The sequence below is a fragment of the Corvus hawaiiensis genome, chromosome 2 (assembly GCF_020740725.1).
Source record: "Corvus hawaiiensis isolate bCorHaw1 chromosome 2, bCorHaw1.pri.cur, whole genome shotgun sequence".
Classification (NCBI taxonomy): domain Eukaryota; kingdom Metazoa; phylum Chordata; class Aves; order Passeriformes; family Corvidae; genus Corvus; species Corvus hawaiiensis.
The window spans coordinates 117,552,328-117,577,375 of NC_063214.1; the positions used below are offsets into that span (position 1 = coordinate 117,552,328).

Genomic DNA, 25,048 nt, shown 5'->3' on the forward strand with positions numbered 1-25,048 from the left:
GTTTAAACCTTCAGATTTCTTCTTCTCCTTTCTCGCTTTAGATGCCTGCAGCTGGTAAAGCTTCCTGGAGGTGCAAGATCCCACATCTTTCTGTTTAGGCCTAATTCTCTTAGGACTCCTGGCCTGTGAGAACAATCCAGCCCCACAGGATATCCCTGGGCCTTTGCACCAGGCCAAACCTCTGTACAAAGATGATGAGTTTAAGTCCATTCTTGCAGCTCTGCTGGAACAGCAGCAAGGCTGAGTTAGGGAAGGAGTGCCATGGGAAATGGGACCTCTAGGATTTACTAGTCCCTTCTGGGGCTCTTTGGGCAGAGATTCAGAGGAGCAAGTGAACCAGGGCATGGGGCTCCAATGCACCACTGGCTTAGAGACTTCGCTGGTTCAGACACCATTCACACCATCTTCTTCCAGAGAGAATTAACATTTTGCTTACAAAATGGTTATTTCAAAAGCCTCTTTTACTTCATAGCTCTACATAATCCTACACTCTTAATTGTACTTCATTTCTTTAATGCAGTGTTAAGTCTTCAGGCACATTTAAATGCTAGAAAGAACATTAACTGCTTTGTAGGTATTTTTAGGAGACATTTTGATGACTTTGTATCACAGAGTTCAGTTAGAGTTTTCTTTCTAAAAACAACTAAGTCATGAACATGATTAAAATATGAGTATTAAATCCTTTAAAGCATTTAAATAAGCTTGTGGTTAGAAATAGAAGAGTTCTTCAGTTTTTTGGAGACACAGGGCATCCAAAACTGTGCTATGGTTTCAAAGCTAAAGATAACTTTGACTGAGAAAAGGTCACTGGACCTTCATAACCCATCTACAGGTTCAAGGCTAGAATCCACAAAAATATTCTTTGACAACCTCAACACAATTAGACCTAAAATTATCTCATACATACGAATTCTTAAAATTGATCAGTCATCACTAATTTCCCTCAAATATGGCAAACTCATTCATGTTTATGAAAGAAATAAATTGTATTTGAGCAGGGAGGAGAGGCAGTAATGCATTAAACAAAAGACATAATTGAAAATCTGACAAGTTCGACACAAAGCCTGTTTAACACATTTGCTCACATTTGGTAAAGCACAGCCTCTTTCCCTGCAGAGCCACAGAGCTATGGATTTACACAAAACTTAACGAGGCTGAGCCCACAAATCATCACTCAAGCGTTATCCCCATAATGCAAACATTCCTGCTCCTTTTAAAGGTTTTCATAACGTGAACAAGAATTACCTTCAGAAAGCAGACTCTGGCAGGACGAATGGATACTGAACAGAAGTTTAGCTACAGAAATGTTGTTATGGTTCACAACACAACCGAGCTGCAGTGAACATCGCCAGGCCCTTCCACTCCTCTGGAGAATGCAGAGGAATGCAGCTCTCCAGCAGCAGCCACGGGACCCAGGAAGCACCAGCAGATGGTGCTGTGAAAGAAGGCAGGTTTCTAAGAAAAATCAGCTTTTATGAATCAAAATTTGACAAGCACTGACGAGAAAATATCTTCAGCAAAGATACCACAGTAATATAATAAATCATTCCTTCCTTCAGAGAAAAATACAGCAAAAAAGGGCAATTTCCCCCTTAACGCATCTGCTTTCAGGTGATTCTGCTTTCATTATAATAGCACTGCTTTGTTTCCAGAGCACAAGTGCCAGTCATCATGCAGCAATATCCTCCTTACCCATCAGTGTATCTTCAAGGCATCATTCCTTCTTGATACTTCACAGATTTGCCTTGGAGGCAAGAACAGTTCAAGTCATTCATTTATGAAACCAAAGACATTCTCAGTGTTGTCAGAAATTGTGAAAAATTTGGGTACATGATTCCAGTGCTTTCTTTTTTCCTTTTGCTTGGCAGCATAAAGTAGCGCTGATTAAATAGATCTCACACTTGAATTTTTATTTCATATATTCTCTATTTAACAGCTTCCAGAGTAGGACTGGCTTTCAGCACATACAGGTGCAGTCACACAGCTGCAGAGGGATGGAGCACCACCTAAAATGGACTGCAACACTGGAGAGCCAGAGTGGGATCACTAAAGGAAGAAACTGGTGATAAACCAAATCAAGATATTTAATTTCAGTTTTAGAAAGTGATCACGGATCCAAACCTGACAGAAGTCAAGAAGTGTTTGGACAACACTCTCAGGCATGTGGTGGGATTCTTGGGGTGTCCTTGGTGACCCTGATGGGTCCCTTCCAACTCAGCATGTTCTGTGATTCTATGAAAAATGACCATGAGAAATGTGACCTGAAGTGCCCAAACAGGCACATTTCCTCAGTGGGAGCAGGGAAGGGATCCCCACCACGTGAGCTGTGCACGTATGCACAACAGGAACATGCCAGAGCCAACCAATGTGCTCTGGTCAGCCTGGGCAAGACTTACTGATGTAATGCAGGAAAAAAACCAACCAACCAAAAAAACCTCCAAACCCCATGTATAGTTAAGGTGTAGGTATTTGATATACATTTCTACATTTATTTATTTGTAGAAGTTCATTTTATGTTTGCTAAACCAGGACCCAAATCTTTCTAACAACATAAAGTAAGGTATGAGGTATGTGCTTCTCTCTTTGGCTTAGGAATCATGTTATCTTTATTTAAATATTTAATCATTAGGTGCCTCTCTGGGGACTCAGAAGACCTGAGTTTCCTGGCCCAACTCAGGATTTTGGTCTGTGATAAGACATCCCAGCTGCCAGTGGGGAGACAAATCAGCAGCAGAGGGGAGGGAAGGGCAGCACTGAGTCCTGGAAGGAGCAGAAGCAGCTTTGCTGGGCTGGAGCAGCAGGGACAAACAAGGGTGAGCTGAAAGAGGAGTGGGGCAGGTCTGAGGTGCTGACACCCAAGGCAGAGCTGCTGGGAAGAGGTGTGGAGGAAGGGGAGAAGGGTGGGAAAGAGAAGGGAAATGCAGTATCCTGGATGGATGCAGTCTGGGAACAGCTGTAAACAGGTAACTTACTATACCACACCACTAATCCTAATTAACAACCTTGGATATCAACGACCTAATTTGTGTAGAGTCTGAGCTTGAGACTTTTGGCTGGTTTGGGTAAGCTCAGCCCACCACTGCCTGCACACAGGAGTGGGATTTCAGCCTCAAGGACTGCCAACCCATGGAGTTCATCAGAACCAGATCTTTTTAAGGTGGTCTGTGTACATATGGGGGGGATTGGGCAACATTTTTCCTCTCTAATTGAAGAGTCCATCCTTTTCCTGTCCATTTTGCAACACAGGTTACACCAGCTTTGAGGACATACTTTACAAAGCTGTTCACCTGCAGGGACGGATTTCCCCCTGCACATTTCCATGTCAGTTGCTAGCCAGCTATTTTACATCAAAGTTTGTCTTTGGCAACCAGTTTCACAATGAGAATATTCACACCTGGCTTCTCCCACCACAGCATTTAGCTCCAGGCAGAGAAAGAACAGTGGCAAAGTGGGCACTCTTCACTGGGGATGCACCACTCGCCTCCCACACTGGGTCACACTAAACACTTACAAATTCTCTTTTTATTTACTTGTTTAATACAGGAGAAGCAGAGAACACACCTCACTCACTGCACCAGAACACACATTAATTTGCTGTATCGTAGAACAATTCATGAGTTGATTTAGTACTCATTAGTTCCTATGATCTCTCCCTCATCATTAAACTTCTCTCTGATGCCCTGCTTGATTTTAATGGGACCTTAAATTAGTGAAGAACTGGGCACTCTGAGCCACACCTGTTTCCCCTAAGATTTTTTATGCTATTGCCTGTAAAATATTTCTATATGTTTCAAAGTGAAAGGTCAAAAATTATCATGAGGTTGCTTCCTCCAACTGAAGCACTGTTTTCCCACCAAGTCATTGATTTGCATGTAATCGGAAAGTTCCCCTTGCTTAATATCTTTGTCAACCCTAAATCTTTCATTACCTTGATGGAGAAAACACATGATCTATCATTTGTCACTCTTCCTGGATTAATATTTATATCATCTCCACTGGAGTTAATTGTCTACACTTTTTTCTCTTGGAGTAGTGGTAGAGATAACAGGTCATGTTGTAATATTGCATATATTAGATCTTAACTTTAACTGATGCAAGGAATTGACATTTGCTGTCTGCCTCAGTTTCTTGGATAAGGGCATGCATTTGGATCATAGATCAGCCTTAGGGTCCCAACATGTACCTTTAACCCTCATGAACAATCTTTCAGCTCTTCATCTACAGCAGAAAAGTATTCTTTCATTCCAGTGGAACATTCTACCTTTAGCCTTATTTTATTTTCAGTCCTTCCTGACATCATTGTTATCAACTTCTACTGGTACAACAGATCCCTCCAGCACAAAACCCAGCACTTTCCCCAGGACATGACACAGAATATGATGGGTTTAATTTCACTTTTTACCACACCAAAAAAAAAACCAACCCTGAAGTGTGAGCAGCAGGCAGTGGATATAGAGTTTGCTCAATAGACAAGAGGAGCATTTTGCAGCTGCAGAGCACATTTCAGCTGAGGGCCTCAAAAAATAAAATAAATTTCACAAGAGCCTTGCTGAGATAGGGTTTTGTGAGGTTCATTTAATTAAGGTTTAGTTGATGAATGAGGGTAATATTTGGGTTTTTGCAGAGGAAATCACGACAGTGACAAACAACTATATTTCTCATTCATTAAGTGAAAGTTGTGATGTTTCTGGAGCAGAATTTTATAATAAGCGGTGAAGACAGCCCTGGATAATCTTTTTCATACCAGAAAATTTAAAAAAACCTGCAACTCTACTATGTAAAACCATAATTGATTTCATATCGACCAGTGGTATTACTGAGGAGCAAAACACACCACAAAAGCAGAAGAGCAATTGTGTGGAAAATAAGTGACAGGATTATTGAACCATGTTTATCTGATATTGCATGGGAAGATGACTTGCCATTCAGGCAGAAATTATATGCAAAAAAACATCCTCAAACTAGGAAAACAGTTAATTAATATATTCAGGTTCACAGATGTTTTAATCAAGTGCAGTCTAGATGACTGAAACTGTAACTGTTTGCTATCCTGAGTAAAAGACATCAAAATAAATCTTCACCATTAAATCCTGACATGAATATGGACCTTCTAATAAGGCAAAAATTTACAATAATATTAGCTCAGGCATTTCTTGACAATTCAATTAGCTTAAAGAAATGTATGGTTTTACACAGATCACCAAGAATCTATCACTTCTAGGAGCTAAAAATCCTTTTGCATTTACCACTAAAAAATTAAATAGTATATACCTCAGGCAATACAGAAATTCCAAGAATATTAGCCATATTCTTATGGTTGCATTATCTTATGAAATAATAATGTCACATCTTTTTGGGGAATGGAAGGAGGAGAGCCTTTGGGAGAGTGAAAACAGAAGGATAGGCTGGGTCCTACTGCATGGTGTAGGAAGAGTGAGTCTGCCTTGGGTCTGTCTTGGTGGCTGGAATAGTCCTGGGAGATTCATGCCACCACCCCTTAAAATGGAAGCACAGGTCGAATAAAATACCCTGCAAATGGATTGAAACTGTTGCACTCAGGTGGTGGAAACACAAAGTTTCCTGTTTGCTGCAGAGAAAAACACCTCCAAAATTCAGCAGACTGCAGCAGGGGTTAAAAACCGGGGTAATGAAAGTAGGGAAAGTTAAATCATAGAATTATAGAATGCCCTGGGACATTGGAAGGGAAAATAAAGATCATTTAGTTCTAATCCCCTGCCATGGGCAGGAACACCTTCCACTATCCCAGGTTGCTCAAAGCCCCATCCAGCTTCACCTTGGACACTGCCAGGGATGGGGCAGCCGCAGATCTGGGCAACCTGTGCCAGGGCCTCCCCACCCTCACAGGGAAGAATTTCTTCCAAATATCTAATTTAAACCCACTCTCTTTCAGTGGGAGGCCACTCCCCCTTGCCTTGTCGCAGGGCTGTGTCAGTGCTGTCCAGTCAGTCAAGGGCTCCCACTAGTGTTGTTCTTTATTTCAGTTCCATCCCTTGAATGAGGAACTAAAAATACAGAACTATTAAAGAGAGGAAAAAGTACAGTAAGAGAAAGAAGCTCTCATAAGGGTTAGGCTCACAGATTCTTTCACACTCAATTCATCTGTTTTAAACCTGATCCATGCTGTCAATTCTCCAAAGCTTATAAACTCTGGAAACTGTATCATCTGGAAATCTTGTTGAAAATATTCAGATGCCATTGTCAGCACCTAATGAAGAACTGCAAGACTTTGTGAAAAACAAAGTTTTAGCTGGAGCTCTGGAGAAGGATGGAGATCAGGGTGATCTGTCACTGCTGCCTGTGGCTCCTTTTAGGGGCATCCATGGGCATTTTACAACTGGTCCTCCAAATATGTGGTGTTGGGACACAGAAGGTATCTAAGACCAAGGGGAAATCAATCTGGTTAAAACATTTAGTGTGGAGGATTTTTTGGTTGTTTGGTTCAGTTCTTTTTCTTTAAATCAAAGCTGCAAGCTGAGCATCCTGCTCTTAAAAAAAAAAAATCATGCAGGACTGGCCATTGGATTGGACAATAGCAGGTAACACTGGAAAATGAAGGTCTTGGGAGCAGAGTTACAGCTGGCACATCTGGGAGTAAATATTTCCATAATTGACAACTTAGGCTGGTTTGTATGAGATAGCAATTTGCACATCTTAACAATAACAAGTACTTTTCACCAGATTATTTTTGTGTAGAACTGAGAATTTCTGATGTTGGAACCTTTGTAATACTCCAGCCAAGTTCACATCTTTTGAAATATATCTTCTAACACACTGAAGTGCATCCCTGACTTGGATTTTCTTTTCTAGCAAACGTGATGAATTTGCATTAATAAGAGCTACTTACTGGAGAACTATGAGCTTTTCGGTCTATGTGGACAAGAATTGAGTATCTAAACAGGAAGGGGCCACAGGAAGAAATTTTTACTTTTGAATTCGATAAATACATAGGACACAAATAACATCTTTGTATTTTCATTGAAATTTGCATCTAGTCTGGCAATTTCCAGGCTCATATCCTGCATCCCTTATTAAATAGATACTTTATATTTGTTTTCTGTGTATCATGATTTGGCTGGTATGACTTGGGGAAGCAAACGGACTTTCTGCTGGTACTCAGGAGTCTACTGAGAATATTGTAAAATGTCAACTATTTTACATGTTAAAAGTCTGGAAAAATAGCCATGAGGTAATTCCACTAGAGCATATGATAGAGATATTTCTGACCCTTCATATCTCTTGGCACAAGAGCTCAACAAAATCCACAGCTCAGAAAAAGAAAGCCACACAAATCCAAATGAGAGACAAACCTTTTGTGTGGAAACATGCTGCAATGACCCACTTAATACATGGTCAATTTCTGATTTTTTTTTTTATTAAGCCTCTAATTCAGGTTTGTGCAAATACATATTTTTAAGTACCTGCTATTCACCAAATATATTAGGACAAATTACCTGTGGGACAGCAGTTTGGTAAGAAGGAAGGAAGAAGCTGTGGCTTTAAAACCCCAATTCCCTTTCTCAGTAAAAAATTGAATTCCTCAAATAAGTGTCACAAATTCCACAAATAAGTGATAATCTTACTTTTCTGGAAGCTCTCTTAATATAAGTAGATTTGTGAACATATGTTGCATTGCTGCCAGTAATGAAAATACAAATTTCCTTGTGCCTCCAGGACTACCATGTACCAAGTTTTGCATAAAGAAATAGTAGTTTCTTTCTTAATCTTCCCGAGCTTTTGGTCATTTAAATGTATCCACTTTATCAAAGGTGGGATATGTACGAGCTTCTTTAAAAAAACAAGAAAAACTGAGATAAAAAATTCATACCCTTGGGTTTGATTTTAAAAGGAGGAATAAAAACTTAAGCTGAGCCTTCATGAAAATGGACCTGTACAACTTTGAAACCTGAAACTTTGCTGTTTCATATGAACAGGTGCTACTGCCTTAAGTGATTGGATGCCCTTGACACTTACATGAGTGTTAAAGCCACGAGTAACCAGCTGCGTTGTGTCTGTGCTTGAACACTCACAGGCTACTGAAATCAGAAATAACCTGCACAGCTGATGTGCTGCTACGTTCAGGTATAAATCTTCATTGTTTTTTGATTGATTAACTGAAAGGCTTCATGTTATTACTGAACCTGGTCAATGCTACACTGTCTTCCTTTGTCCATATTGCTACAATAACACATGCCTTTGTTTTCGAAACAGATGCCGCACTCTTTCTTCTTAACAGGAAATCATCATCAATTAGCCTCGAACATTCAAATCACTGTTTTGCAGCCTTTAAGGGGATTTTTCAAGTTAAAGAAGGCAAAGGGATTTTCTTGTGACCCAGAATACAGCTTCTCTATTAGGTGTACACAGGGTTTCTATTTACAGCACCAAAACAATGGAGATTATCACCGCTGATCATTTCAAAACAGCAGCTGTGGGCTTTGATGACTAGACACTAATTATTTTTTAAGAGACAAAAGCATTGCCATAGCAGATTTCATCCTATTTCAACAGGCTGGATTTCCAAATCACCTTGCCCTTCACAAGCCCCTTAAGAGTACAAAGCCACATGTATCCAGCAGTTAAAAAAACAATTCCACAGTGGAGCAACGGGAGAAGGAAAATCCTCTGCCTGCTCCTGACCATCCATCCTGTCCCCAGGAGAGGGAAGCCGAGCTCCGCCAGTTGCAGAATAAAGTTGCAGTGGATTAAAGTGAAGCGTGGGAAGGATCTTTTATCCCTTAACATCAACTATTCTTATGCTTGTTCCCAGGAATGAAGTTAATACTCTCCAACTGTCTCCTCCCAGGGCCCCCCACCGTGGACAAGAATCTTTCTATCCTCACTGAGAATGCTCTAAGTTTTGGGTCAAAGAGGATTTTTTTCTTTTTTTTCCTAGGCAATTTTGCTCTTGAGCAATAGGAGGGTGAAGCTGACACAAACCACATTGCCTTTCTGGCTCCACTCTCACCCACGTAAATGTGCTGCTCAGAGCTTTAACAAGGAGTCCCGAGCTCAAGCATCAGTTTCAATTAACAAGAAATGCAACTGTTCTGTTATCCAGGGCCAGCAGCCTGTCTGGAGGGTTCCTGTCCATAATGAGGAGGATCGTGCTACTTTCACAGAAGGCCGTTTTCACTGCTGGAAAATGAGGAGGGTGATTCAATTGCCAGAACACTTTCATATCATTGGAGACACCTTGGTCCCCAGGTGCATCCAAGCTTCCTCTAGGTCCACATTGCCCCCCAGACGCCCAGGGTCATCTGTCCTGGCACCACTGCCCACCTTTGGGCACCAAATCCTCCACTTGGATGTGCTGCCTGCCCACCCTGCAGGGCAGGGCTTGGTCTGTGGGCAGGTGTGAGGTGTGAGCAGCACGCAGCACAGGCTGAAGTGTGGCACTCAGAAAATGAAACCTTCTCGTGAAGCACCGTGATGGAAAACCGTTAACTCTGGAGTTGTTACCTACAGTTTCAGCTGCTCCAAGGATACAAAGCCCACAGAACTGTTTTATGAGCTTCCCAGGCCGCGAGGAGCTGGGGTGACAGAGGAACATGTGTGTTTGGTGGATCATTTATTTAAGGGAGGGCAGGCTGCCTGCAGGCAGGGAGTGATCTCCCCCAGAAGAGGAGCTGCCAAGCAATGATGCAACAGCCACAGCAACACCGCTCCAGACCTGTCCTCCCGGGAAATCAAAAGCAAAAGCTCCCGACAAATGAGTACATTTTATTATCCTCAGCGGACAACTTCAAGCACTCAGACAATTGTGCAAAGCAATCCTTTAATTCAGAGCAGAATCATCCTGAGAGCTATCTGCCTTCATCTGCCTGACAGCCCAAACCAGTGTCCTTTCCCTTTTGATAATGCTGTGCAAGGTGAGCACACCTGACAAGCCTTAAGCTCAGCAAACAAACACGGTATGAAACCAGGGATTAAGCAAGCAAATTCCGCCCCACTGGTTTTAATGAGGAAACAGCACATGCATTACAAGTAGGTCTTGCTTGTGCTACCGCATGGTAAGCACACAGAGCTGCCCCCCTTCTGATGCCTTACAGTTAGCCTGAAAAAAACTTGACAAGAAATCAAAAAGATTCTTTTAGCACAGAACTACTTAGCAAAAGATGTCCAGGTTCTCCTGCAATATAGTATTTCTAATAGGGTGTATTAGCCCTGAACTTTTAAATCATCTTTCCAGCCTTCCTCTAAATGACCACAACCAAGCAAATACAAAAAAAAAATTTTTTTAATTGAAAGACATGGAGAATAATTTTTTTTTATCTTAGTTCTCTGCTGTGCCTTTCTGTGCATTTGTATAATGCACAGACTTTTGTTTCTTATGGGAAAAGCAAGTACACAAGCAATATATAGCATTGTTGGCCCAGAATTTTTGGAATTTCCTACTAGAAAAAAAAAGCCTCCTTATTGAGTATGCATCCTTAGGGAGCAGAAAACTGACTCTGTGCATGTCAATTTTTGCATAGAAATAAATAAAATTTGGCACTGTGATTTATATCTCCAGAATAGAAGCAGTTGCTTGAATAAAAAAGTTTCTAAGAGTATACATGATTTAATGATATACAAGACTCACTGCCACTGCCTCCATTCCAGGAGCTTATATTTCCCATCAGGAACTGCTGAATATTTTCTTCCACATTCATGCAAACCAATACAACATAAATTATTCTGTTAGACTATTTTTTAATTATGCCTGTTGGAAAAATCCTTATCTATATGGAAGCTGTGTTAACATTGTGCAATTCAGTGTCTAACTGCATCCATGCTCATTTCCCTGCCAGTGCCAATAGCAGCTCTGTGGTATAAACCCCGTGCATTTCTGTGGCACAGCAATTCACAATCTGGGGCTCTAGGTAATGGAATTTTTTTATGCTAGACCTTCTACCAGTCCTCTTTTCTTTTTTTTAAATTACAATAGGGTCAATTAAGATTGAGATAAAAGGAATAAGTGCTTTACAAGTGTTTTGCAAGTGGTTTTGTGCTCAAGAAATGACTGGACATGGCCCTCGGGCACAGACAACCTGGTTTGGGGTTGGCAACAGTGGGAACAACTCCAGAGCCACAGCACACAATCCTCTCTCTCCCTTACTTTACTTTCAGGGTCTCTCTGGAGCAACTAATGTACAGACTTGATTAACCCCAAGCAAATTATAGCTGGTGCATTCTTTTTGGGTTTTTTGGTGTTTCTGTAGACACCACCAGAGTCCAAGAGAGGGTGTGTTGTCTGACACAGTGCCACACCTCAAGGGCCCTGTGTCACTTACAAGTACAGAACACATCCCAAAATCCATTTCAGCCTGTTCCTGGATCTCATCCAAACCCAGGGTCTGAAAGAAACCTGGTGGAAGTGACTGCTCCATGTGGTCTGTGGCCTTGTGCTGACCCTGAGCATCCCCCAGCATGCTCTCCCCAATACACATAATTAAGCCAAACCTACAAAAATCTTTATACATGTTAGAAGTGGCATATTTGCTCTCAAACGACTTGCACTGCCACATCTTTCTATACTCAAAAGAGAGAATTTGGGAGCCTCTTCTAACGAGCTTGAGTCAGTGAGGCCTTGTGTGCCCCGTGCCCTTTCTGCCTCTCCCACCTCCTCCCCGTGGCCTGGAGTGTCCACCAGCTCCTGACAATGTTGGGGGGTCATTTCTGTGGTTGTATGTGGATAATCTTGATTTAATGGGCAACAACAACCAGTTTCTTTCCTCTTTAAAGTCCTTGAAAGTTCTCAGAAAACCCACTGTTTCTCCTTACTACTCATGCTCATACTTTAGAGTCTAGGTCCTTCCCGACTGAAGCACATTTTGTTCTTCAGAGTGACAATGTTTTCTTTTTTTTAAAGGCTACCCCAGTTTATTTTCCTGCTCTTTAAGCTCTTTCAGCTCCCAGTCTAGATGGGGGCAGCAGCCTCTGCGGTGTCTCTTAAGCCAAAACAGCAACCACTCATCAGATTAAAAATGAAGGGAGGGTCTCAGCTTGAACGTACCCAGAGTTTGAAGCAGAGGACCTACAAGGATGAGAGAGAAAGTAAATGGCTGATGTTGGAAGCCTGGAATCCATCTTGCACAAATTAATCTCATATTACACTCGGATTCATATCTGAACTTACTTGGCTGTGGGAAGTTTTAGACAAAGCTCTTAGCCTAAGTCTGTTATAGATTAATACTAAGTGACTTTAAAACAGCACAAAAGCAACCACGGAGTCTGTGCATGCCACAGGCATCTGTGTTTCTGGTTTTGATGCACTAATATGAACTAATAAAGTGAAAACATTCAGATTTTAGTACGCCTTTATCACTTTCCAGCACCTATTTCTTCAAGAATTTCAATGCTTTTGTGAGAAATAGATGTTCCTAATTACAGTTCTTCACACCAGGAACAGCTTTATATCTGATATTAAAAGAACTGTAAACCACCCACACAAGCTAAAGCATTATAAATTTATTACCACTATAAGAGTATTATTTGTTGGAGAAGCCTATCCCCGTGGAATTGGGATGCTGATTCTTAGAAAGCATGAGAGCCATCTGCTCGTGTTGGCCTCAGCAAAAGTCTTTTCACCAGAGAAGGGAACTGCCCTATCCAGCCCACAATACAAAGATTATGTCTAGTGGCATCACTGCCCCTGACAGTACTAAAACCTGGCTGACACTGTAGCCTGAGAGTTGCACACAACTGTGCATTTTTCTCTTTTGAAAGACAAAGGCCTTGACCCTACAGAGATATCACACAGAGAACATCCAGAACTGGATAATCACGGAAACAACACATCCTCTGCTCAGAGGTGACCAGCCAGGGGGTTTATGTGAGTTCAAGAATTCTCATTTCTGGGCCTACTTTTTCTGGTGAAACAGCCAAACAGCCAGCTATTCCTATCATTCTCAGGTTACTATTGAAGAATAAATCTTACCCTGTTACCTGTAGGTACTTTAGCATCATATTAGGATCTGATCCTCTGATTGCCCAGTGGACTTGGCTTGGGACATCTAAAATTTTTCTCACCTTGTCTGAAACTTCATACTATTGTCCTGAGGCTGAAAGAACAAAAGATATCTCTTGAGACAGCAGAGATATTAATTATATTCTAGACAAGTCTGCCTCACTTTTCCTGCATTCCCAGAATCTCTGGGGGGTTTTTTTTGAGACCAATTCTCTTCCCTGAACCACATCTCAGAATGAATGAAATTGTCACATAAACTGCAAAGAGGTTTCTCACAAGTGCCCTAAACTTGGTATACAATGAAAATCCTGTTAATACATTTTGAACTCTTCCCTTGATAAACAAAATATGTTTATTTTAATTCTTCAAGGCTGACAGAAGACAATAAGGTCACATTTTTCTTTAGCTAAATCACACACAGATAGTGCTTATTTGGGCACAATCATGACTAAGTTTCAGTATCTACTTCTACCACAGTCACTATGAAAACATTCTTTTTAAATGTTTTTAAAAGGAAAGTAAACATTCTTAATACAATAGAGTTTTGATAACACTTTCTGCTGCCATACTTAAAATATGGACCTAACAAATTCTTCCCTGGCTTGGACTAATAATCCCCCCAGTGCTACAAGAACAGCTCAATTAACAGTTGCAAATATATAGTAGATAAGTAAACTGGCTAAAACAGGCTGTCTCTCAGGTCAGGGACTATCCAAAATTTATGAGATTTCTGTGTCATTTCACTCTTAAATCATGGTTTAGATTTCACTCATGTAAATAAGATCTAGACTGCAGCTTTCCTTATTCATATTTCTTCCATGGTGATGTAAAAAACCACACCTTTTTTTTTTTCCCCTCCACAACCACATTTTTGTCTTTATTTGACATGAAATTGAGATTGGTTTTATGTTATTTCATTAGCTACCCAGAGAGTGTTTATGCTGACCTTTGTGGTGATTTTGTAGACCACTGAGGTCTTCAATCTGTAAATCCCTTATTGAGGCAGTCTCACTGAACCCTGTGTGTACTCAGTTACAAAGCCTACTTGCCTGGAGGGTGGAAACCTCCATCAGTATCCATCAGGTCTTTTACATAAACACTAGCATACAAAAATATTCTTTCTCTTTAACCTCTTCAAAGACTTACCAAAACAATGATTATTTATAGGTAATAATAGCAAAATGTGTCTCATTTTGAGAAAACCATACAGGATTGTGAATCCAAGAAAGGAACAGGACTTTTTAGTCCACTAGTTTAAAAATCATCCTGTAAACATATTTGAAAGTGTTTTATCTTGGTTCTAATGGTGTAATTGCAAGGTTTTCCACATCTGAATAGAAACAGGATAATTATCAGAAAATATAATCTCCTGAGAGCTGACAGGAAAACAATATAAAGTCAATGTAACCAGGAAAATTCCATCTGTATGTTACTGTTTTGTTCTGGGCAACCTCAATTCACATCCAGTCTGGCAACAGATGAGAAGCAGACACAGAACCAAAGCAATCACATTAAATTATAGCTACACTATTATTTTACTGCGTAATTATTAGAGATAATTGCTTTCAGCACTTGAGGAAAGGCTGTTCAAAACACTCTCAAAGCAAGCACCACAGCCAGCTGGGAGGAGACCAAGCTCTGCTGTTGCTTCTTGATGTTGGCTCCACACAAATTCACCTCGTGGCCTTGTCCCTGGCTCAAAGTCCATCACCTTTTAGCAAAGTCTGTTGCTGAGGTGTGAGTGCAGGCAGTGACCAGCCTCACAGCCCTCTCACTTCCCAGCTACACCCCATCAGCAGAGTAAAAACCCTGCCTATCTCTGAAGGCAGCCTCAAAGGCCGCCCAGCCATGCAGCCAACCCTGTGTTCAACAGCTGGACCTCAGCACAAACCCAGTGAAACACCACCAATCGCTATAGCAACCTCAGGATATGCTTTTTAGACACGTTCTCAGGCCACCACTGATCAGCAGAAAGTTAACATTTTCTACAAAATATGACTCAGACAGAAAATGCTCGGGGCTGTGGTTCTAGAGCAGGGGATGTTCTCCCCTGCAAGACTCGCTTTCCTTTTAATGGCTTTCCAAATATTTTGATCCTTCCATTGGGAACAAGAGGAATGCCAAATGGATGCCTTCTGCTTGGGCAAGACCATACTGAGCTGGCTCCACACAAAGCCATAGCCATGAACCAAAAGATAAGATTCTCAGAAACAATTAAAACACACTGTTGTGGAGTAATACGGGAACAAATATATTTAGGAGCTATGAGGACATAAACAGTCCAGACAACTTACTGGAGTCTGATATTGGATAGGAAAAAAATTTATTGGCATGGAATCTCATTTAGAAATGAGGAGACTTGTTTACTCCCAAGGAGGTAGTAAAGTTAAAAACATTTGTAATACATGTCAGATGTATGTCTGGTGTTGTGGTCTAAATAGCAGAACTTTCAGGGACAGAATTATCCCAAGTATTCTTAAATTATTTCCATTGCTAGCAACATTGCCATTAGGAAGGGATGCCCTTCATCACTCTCACCACAGATGATGTAGGCACTCGCACACTTTCACAGATTCCTGCAACTACTGGCTGTGTTCATTTAGGAGTGCACCATACTCCGTACAACATCTTCCCTTGTGTCACTGAGTAGCTGATACACCACTTTCTGTCTGTTTTCACAGCTTGTTCTGCTTTTGTGGCTGTGTGGGTGGACAAGCCTGGGCAGCCCATGCGAGGAGCGCAGGCACAGGAAGCGGCTCTGCGTGCATGCTCCACTGAGACCCTTCCAGCTGTGATTCCAGGAAAACCTTGCATGGCCCTGCATGGGAAAACAGGTGTTGGGTGGGGAAATTAGCATGAATAGGGAAACTGATCACTCTTACCTTATGTGTGCTCGCATTTTTTATTCCAGCAAATTGGAATCTGGGTGAAAATCTCCGCATGGAATGCAGAGAACAAAGTAAAAGATAAATGTACGCTGAATTTTGAGTTGCCTCAGTGATGTGTGTTGTGTTGCCAGTGTATTCATGTGCTTTTCATTCCTGCTGCTTTCTTTTCTAACCTCCTGTGCTCATGGGTGGAAGTTCTCATGAAGAAAATGGTCAAGGGAAAGATACAGCTTCTCAACAATGTCATATTATATTTCTTGTGGATCCATGCACCTGTGAATACATACATGCATTTCCCTTGCCATAGTCCTGATATTCTGAAAGCAGAGTAAAGTATGGATTGCATACATCTGTTGTGTAGATATATGAGCAGCATGCAAGAGAACAGGGATTCCTTCTCTTCCCTAAAATTAAATTAATGCTCAATCTGGTCCATTTAAAAGCAAAAAAAAAACCCAAAACCACAAACCTCACAAAACTTAAAAAACCCCTCTCTAGAGCACTCTTATGAGCTGTAAGGGCAATGCTCCTTTCTATCAAGGCTCACAAATTATACACTGAGTGGGAGTGAAAACCACTAGGGCAAGAAAAATAATCTCAAACTTTCTTTTGATTCGTAGATAAGTTGCCTTGCAAATTCGTCCCTGAAATTCCTAAATCATCTGGTGTTTTCTCTCCCACAGCCAAAATACACCAAATCCTAACAACAGACATTAAACAAACACAACTCTTCAGGCAGATGTGTGACAGCACAAACTCTGAGGTGTCCTACTTTGGGAAATAAAATAGAACTGATTGGAACAAGGGAAACTGTAGGTTACAGGTTCAGGGGTTCTGTCGGGACGGCCGGACGTAGACGGTGACGGATGGAGACGAGAGATCTCTATAGGCGGGTCTTGGGACACAGCCGGTTTATTGTAAAGGGCGTGGGTATTGGGGCACTGCTCAGAGCTGGTAGACTCAGCTCTGAGCAGGCCCAAGAGAGCAAGAGAGTGAATGGGTGAGAGAGAGAGAGAGAGAGAGAGAGAGAGAGAGAGAGAGAGAGAGAGAGTAGGAGCAAGAGTAGAAGTGGAAGAGAGGAATGAATAGAAGAGAGAATGAACAGAAGTGAGAATGAGAATCAGAATGAGAATGAGAATGTCTGAAGTCCTGGTTACAATACAATAAATCATCTTCTGCACTGAATATTCTAATTGTCACTAACCAATCTAATACAAGATACAAATCCTATAGCATTTACATACAGCCTATAAGAGTTCTTATATTACCATAGAGTGTTACATCTTAACTTCTAAAAACTACTCTTTGGACCCCTTCTGCTGAGCTAGTAGGGTCTGCTCTGACCCTTGGACCTGTTTGCAAGCAGAGGGTATTGTTCCATCAAGAGGGGATTACCTTCAGTCGGCCATATCATTGTTTTCTAGTTGTTCAGTAACTAAGACCTGGTATTTCAAAAGTGGCTTCCATTTCGATGTTGCCTGTAGTTTTCATATTCCCAAAATCTTTTGTCAGGCAATCATATTTCCAAGGCTTTCCTGTTTCATCTTCCCCAACAGGAAACGACCACTACTGAGATGCATCAATCCCTAAAACAGTCACTCAGAGAAGGTCCAAACGTTGCTTGGCAGCTTTTTTGCTCCTAAGAAATCTCCTGAGAACCTGAGAGGGAGGACAGAAGAGGGACACAGCTGCTCATACATCAGCAGTCCTTCACTTGTGGTCTTGCTGTGTGCCAAACACACACAAACGTGCTCATGAGGGGAAGAGGAATGCACATTTCTGCACCCCATCTAAGGTACAGCAGGAGCAGACAGTCTGTTAATCCTATTTGTTGCAGGATGGCAGACTTAGACAGATCCTGCTAACATAAACACACTCAAAGAGGAGAATGAAAGGGATTACAATTCCTTATTCACACTACAGAGAAACTACTCTTAACAAGTGCTCTAGAAAACTAAGCCTGTAATCTCTTAAAACATTTGGAATAGGATCTTAAAACATCGCTCAACAATCTCAGACCTCAAAGGCTGAATGACTGCACTGCACTTTCAACAATGAAATAAATATTTGTCTTTACAAGGGTAACACTTCCTTGTTTCCACTTAGAGCACGAATTACCACACTTTAAAAAAAAAAATCTTCCTGTACAACCAAGAATATTTCAAATGTATGTACTTAAGACTCTATTAAAAATTATCTACTGATCTCGAGAGTAAATTATTTGCATTTTTTTAATAACAAAACTGGGGATCACCACAGGAACAAGGATTTTTTTTTTTTTCTTGAGGCACAGTAATATTATAAAGATGATGGAGGAAAGATGAACTCTTGTCTGTCCTTCTCACAGAATCCGTTTCAACAACATTTAAGTCAGAGCTTAATTTGGCCTTATTTATGCAAGTCATCTGCTCTTAAAAATGGGTTTACCAGGGTTCTGTACGTCTGCCTGCCTTTCTGTTCTTCTTTTTCAATTTTCCACTGAACATTTTGGGAAGAGCCAGTCTATTAACAGTGCAATGAAGACAGCACTTCCAGTACCCTGCTAAGAATAGACAGAAGTGTTTATAGACTTACAATTCGTATGATATGTTGCTCCTCTGATGGAGCAGAGGCAAAGGATCTGATTCTGCACCTTTAAAGCCCATCAGTCCTTTTGTACTGACTCATTCATTGCTGCCTTTGAATTTGTGTTCTATTCCACCTTTAGCTGCACTGCTGTACTGGTGAAGAACAGTAGGTCATATCAACAATTTCTCAAGCTGCAAAAAAGCAAGAAATGCAATGAAAGGTCAATGTTCACAACAAACAGAAATGTATTTCAGTGCAATGCTGTGGCACAAAGCCCATTAAATGGCTGGCTGAGGAAGAGGAGAGAGGAGGTAACCACTCTAGCAAGGCTCTTCACTCCAGCACAGAAACGAGAAGGAAAACCAAAGACTGGAAGCAAATGCAGGCCACTGCCATGGGAGAGTGAGGAAGAAGTTGTTAAGAGTAAGAACAATAAGGTCTGGAAATGAACCACTGACTGACATAACAGATCCATGTGGGTCTGTTTGTCTTGGGGTTGTAGGTTAAACCTGGAGGTCTTTCTGGAGGCGATGCTCTAGCCAAGCATTTGCTGAAGAGCTCAGGGCCCTTTGACTCTGATGGCTTAGAGGAGCCAAAATAACAGATTCAATGGTCCTTTGGCCTCTGCAAAGTCACCAGAACAAACACAGATCCGAAACAAGACAGGAGGTGAGTGAGGGACCCGGGGCAGCAAATATGCCGGAGTCTCCAGCCACTCTTTCCTCTGCTACTGCCTTGGATGGAAGCCTGGGTGGAGGCAGCAGAGAAGTCTGCCAGCCTTGGGGGCCAGCCAGCTTTCTTATCATACCAGTGCAGCATGTTCAGAAAGCAAATTCGGGGGTTTTTATTTGTTCTTTACAGCAAAGGGAGTGTTGTGGCTGAAACCAACTGCCCCAGGAGCTGTGGGTACGTCAGTTCCCAGAAATGCTGATGCCTGGTGAAGCTGAAGGGCTGGAGCCAGATGGCAGAGCAGGGGTGTCCAGCATCCTCTTGAGCAAGGTCCCCTCAGCTGTCACAAATTCAGGAGTCAGTGTTTGCTTCACAGTGCTGGCTGTACAGCATGACCACCCAAGGGTCAGTGTGACAGCTCCTTGCCTCTTGCTGCTGAGAGCTTGTAGCCCATGTTCTTGAATTGCCCAAAACAGTGGGATCCCAGTCTTCTCTGGGATCAGGCTCTGGGTTGGGCAGAGTCCCCAGACTCAGAGCTGCACATTACTGGAGGTGGCCACAATGTGCTGATGAGGGCTCTGAGAGATTTTGGGGAGTGCAGCCCCCTGCAGAAGTCCTTGTTCCCTTGCCTGTCCCTGCTCAGTGTGTGGCCCTGGGTACCAGAGCAACTGCCCCGATCTGGTCTGGGCAAATGAGAAAGTTGCTCTGGGGAAAGCTGGTGTACAGACCTTTGGGGCACCAGCTGCATGGCAAGAATTACCTGTGAGTGTGCAGATGTGTGCCAAAGTTCATCTCCTTTTCACTGCTTTCTGGAGTATTTCGGGGAAGTAACATCAGAATGGGCAGAGTTCGCTGAGCAGCTGACACCCTGCCAGATCACATCCTTCTTTACCCCAGGAAAAATTATTTCTGCATCATTAAAGGCAAAACTCATCTCAAATATCATCAAGTTCTGGCAGATCATGACTTCTTCTCTTACAAAAGAGCAGAGTCTTCAAAATTTCTCCTTCAGAAATGAAAGTCAGTGTGAATTATCTCTGGAATGTGTCTAGACAAAGATCACATTATTGCCTTCACCTGTCACAGGAGCACCTACAGCTCTGAGGTAGATCCTTCCTTCCTCTCTCTCTCTCTCTCAAAGGGGGCAAAATAAAGTGATAATCAATAATCAGACAAACAAAGCTGAGAAATAAAAACCACTTCTCTCTCTGAGCTGTAACTGGTACAAGCAGTGTTCACTGCTCCACCGAAGCTCGCTTGCATTACATCACACCAACATCAGTAATGGAAAAAGAACAAAGAGGCCATATTGCAATATCAGCTGCAGATAAGCGCCAGGAAAAAAAGAAGTAAAGAGGCTGGGAAAGTCAGAATTAAAACATTACAAAATATTACATCTATGCAATCAGTGGTGCAAGAATTTCAGCACCAGGGGCTGGAGGAAGATGCTGGACAGCTGATCACCAGCTGATGAGCCATGCAATATTGCTCATTTTTTACTTTCTGGGGCGTGCCCTGTCCTGCTGTGAACAGAGGAAAGAGGTGGCACATCCATGGCTGTGTTTCATGGCATGGCACACACACAACCAGGCAGCATTCACAGCCCCACCTGTACTCATTGTCCTGACAGCTACTGACCTGCCTAACCCATTACGGAATCAATGTTAACGTCCTTACCACTACACCTCCTGAAAGGCAGGGCTGTTAGGGGAATTCAGCCCAACCACTCATCTGTCCTGCAACCACATTTTCAAAAGCCCAAATGCCACACTACCCTACAGCTACTGCAAGTGGTATCAGAGGGAATTTTTTTAGTTATTTAAGGGCCAAACCAGCTTTTTACAATAAGATGAAACTACAGTTCTCATCAAATCCTAGTAGTAGTACTATTTTTTATCAAATTATTCAATAAACAGCATTAAGTCATACAGATTTCAGTTCCCATTTCTCACTATTTGGCACCCGTATCATATCCTGTTGCATTACATGGTTTCCTATTTGACTGTGCTATGAGGAGAAATAAACACATTTCTAAATTTTTTATTTCTAAAACCAATATTAAAACATAATTTTTGGTATGTGATGGGCACTGTTTTGCTCTGATACTAATGTATCCAGGAATACAGCTGTGTTTTTCTTCAAAAGGAAATATTTTCATATCAGAGATTGGTTTCCAAAATTTGCTAGATTCTTTCCTTCATGGCAATGGCTTATAGCAGGACAGATACATATTTGCTTTCTAACATAGTATTAAGATTATTTTTCACTATACCTGTTCTTAAAATAGCTTTCTATAAGGCCCATTTAGACTTGAAACAAAATATCATTTTCCAAACCCATGCTTAATATGTTTTATAATTTCAAATCAGAGCTCATTTACTTTAACAATGCAATGTTGACATAATGATGATAAGCAAGTTACAATTATATCTATAAAATGACAGAGAATATTTTTCTTTTAATCTGCATCTTAAAACTCTTGATGTTCAGTGAGATATGAAACAAAAATCTTTGATTTGCACAGCAAATACCTGTGCTGCATTTTATGTTCTTAGAGTAAATATTAGTCTTGAGACTTTACATAATTGTGTTTGCATTTGAAAAATGTTTCACCTGTTCAGATATTGCCACAATGGCTCTTATGCATTTTCTCTGAACATTTCATTAGCTCTCCTCACAGAAGATCACCATGATCAGAAACAAAAAGAGAACTTAATTGTATGGCATTTTATGGACTTAATCTTACCACAGTTTGGGAAGGCTGAGGTTTGAAATTAGTTTTGGTAGATTCTAAATACCTTTATGCTTTAGTTCTAACCAGAGAGCAGCCGGTGCAGGCACCATGAACTCCCTCTCCATGCTCTCTGTAGAGAGTTTGCCAGTCACTGGGATCCAGGCTTAGCTGTCATGGGTTTTTTTTAATTTCTCAGAGGATTTCCAATGCCCTGTGTGTTATGTGGGATCAGAAATGCCATGCTGAAGAAGTTGTCCTAAAAATTAACAACTTCCTTTTGGAGAAGGAAAACTTCTGCTGGATGGTTTCAGACAATTTGCTCCTTGTCTTCTTCAGCTGAAAGCACCTGCCTCTGGCTTGAGGCTGAGTTTATTCAGCTGTGCTCCCCTCTCTTGTCATTCTTACAGTTAATGTAGTGAACCTGGGCAAAAGAAAGTAATCCTTCTCCAGAAGGCATTTCACACTCTAAATGAACCTGTGAACCCTGAAACCTGTGAACTCTCTGCCCAAAGAGATTCTTTGATGCATTGTCTAGTCTCCTTAGCAAAAGACCAGAGCAAAGGATATCCGGTAAAAATGGAAGTGAGCGAAGGAGCAGAGGGCAATTCAGACAGCAAGAGCACTCTTCTCTTTGGAATCATTCCACACAGGATAATATGGCCTGAATACAAGAGGCTCATCCTTTTTTTTTTTTTTTAACATGCCTACACACAGTGAGCAGGGAAAAGTATTGCCAAGTTAGTTATTCCCTTGCTATTCCTAAAACAGGAAATCTCAACATTCACAACTAACAAAGAACTGCGAATACCAGTGCTCCTTTCTAAAAATGTAACTGAGTACAATACAGTACTTTCCTTCTCTGGGTATAAATAAATGGATTGCCATTGCTACCACACACACAGAGCACGTCTCAAAACACGTGTTTTTACAGGGCTACAGTTTTCTTCTTTTGCATGGAACAGTCTAGGAATTTGGGTGTTAAAAGTGATATTTTTGGCCAATGCCCTGAGTGCCTGGTGTGACAACAAAATGTGAGCTAGAGAGCAAACAGTCAGACAATTATTTCCTCCTAGTTCATCCACTTCTGTCAAATTATTTTCTCAGAATCACAAAGTACTGCAACTGCATCTTTTCCCTCATCACCAGACTGTTCTTAGCACTCAGCTTTGCTGTTTTGTTCCACTGTCTCCATTAGTTAAGGAAACAATTTGTGTTTGTACACTGTTCTCCCCTCACCCTCTATTAAGATGCAATGTCCTCCTTCCATTTGCTGCTTCTGTTAGCTTCTGTGGAGGCAGAGAAAAAGGGTTGAAAAAGTGTTGCACACAAAAGAGAGGACAAAGTAGCTGTCAACAATATTTTTTTTTAAAATCACTCTAGGAACTCAGCTGTCTCTGTCTGAATCTTTCTATAAGCGTATGGTGGGAGGGATGAGGAGCCACATGTGATGAAAACTTTTCACATAGGCTTTTCCAACATCCCTGTCTGTTATTGCCCACCTTATCTTTGATGGGATACTTGTAGGGCAAAGATCATGTCACTGAGGCCTCTGTTTTGACTCTGAGTCAAATACCCTGACTTATTGGTAGCAAATGCCATATTAACAAATCTGCGTCCAAAAGAATAAAAACATATTTTTATTGTATGCTATTCAGTGTAAATACAAGGAACCATATCAGCTGCTTCTCCTTTTTTGCTTGTGCAGGAAGAAAAAGGGAAACACTCCCCAAAAAACATCCTATATGTAATGGCAATGATCTGTCGCTGAGAACCTGCTTTTATTAACCACAGGGTTGTTTAGTGTGTGCCATAGGAATGGAGTCACTGGCAGAAGAATACCCTTATATTTCAAGTCTTCTGAGGAATTGTGCAGGTAGGGGCAACTTAGGACCTGCCTAAGGCTGGGCCTTCATGAACATCATACAGAAGTAGGGAGGCACCAAGTCAGAATAACAATTTAAGGGGGAAATTAAAGAAAAGGAAAAAAAACTAAAAGAAAACACTGTTTCAAACTGACAGAGTCAAGATACAACCTGAGTCCCTGTTAGGCAGGGTGGTGGTAGCAGTCTGGTAGAATGGTGGCTGCAGTCCTCTGAAGCTGTGATCCTGTAGAAAAAGGGTCTGCTCTTCCTCAGAAGGTCCAGTGATGGCTGTGTAGCTCCTGTCCTCTAGAAATCCAGTGGAAAGGGTTGTCTCTGGTGTTCAGAGTCCCAGATTATATCCAGGATGGGATGCTTGGTTCCTCCCTCTGGGTGGAGCATCTCACAATGGGGTAATGAGTCATGAGGCCAAGTGTTGATGAGGCTCATTAACAGAAGATAGTCCGGAGGGAGTTATCTCTGAGTCATGTGGCAGGACAATGATGGGCAATTAACAGAAAGATAGTCTGGGGGGAGGAGGCAAGGAAACACTGCCCCACCTGATCTCAACAGCTCATGAGCATGGTAATGGAATACATTGCAACCCAGGACAAGAAGGGAAATAGAAGACAAAGTTGCTTTACAGATTAAAAATTCATCAGGCAATGCACATTCAAAACCCTGATGCAGGCAGCAAAGAGGTCTGCAATCTGACCTTTCCAAATCCTAAAGAGATTCTTGGCTATGGAGACATATTCGCCTTTCTTGCTTATTGGGAAATTCTTTTCCACCAAAATTGGGACATATGTGTAGTAATAGACTGCTCTTATCATGTACGAAAAAAGCAGGATGGAAACCATTGCAAAGAACAGCAGAAAACTTCACTCAAACTATGCATCTTAGTAAGAACAATTTTATATCCAGAACTGTAAAAATCCACATATAAAGTCACAAGCATTTAAAGTCAGGAAGTTTTTAGCCACAAAGAACTGATTCCATGTTCATCCCCATTCACCAAATGCCTGTTATTAAAACAACACCTAAAATATCAAAAGACTAGTTCCCAAACTAAGATATCCCATCAGAAAATATTTCAGTGAAAGATATGAATTTGCCGTTGCAAATATGTTCTGATTCAGGCATAATTCCATAGGAATGTTTATCTTTCTTTAAATTTAGCACAGATTTAAGCCTACCTTTCCAAACTGATCACTGATGTGCAGGTATCAGTGAAACACAGAGAGGCTGAAGTAGTGTCAGCTTTAAGACCCAAACCTGAAATCCCCCTTCTTGCTGCTGGCTGGCAGCGGAAATGGCGCTGAGACCTGCGGGTCTTGCACAACCCGAGTTTCATGTTCAT

At 41.5% G+C, this 25,048-nt stretch overlaps 1 long non-coding RNA gene across 4 annotated transcripts in view; it reads right to left on the reverse strand.

The window, feature by feature from the left end:
• Window positions 1-1,534, reverse strand: part of LOC125318965 — a 126,093-nt gene extending 124,559 nt beyond the window's left edge. For 2 of the 4 annotated variants that reach the window (XR_007200552.1, XR_007200549.1), the window contains exon 1: window positions 1,246-1,534. This is a non-coding gene — a long non-coding RNA (uncharacterized LOC125318965). The remainder of the gene's footprint in view (window positions 1-1,245) is intronic. The other 2 variants (XR_007200550.1, XR_007200551.1) reach the window with 2 other exon arrangements.
• Window positions 1,535-25,048: the final 23,514 nt, after the last annotated feature.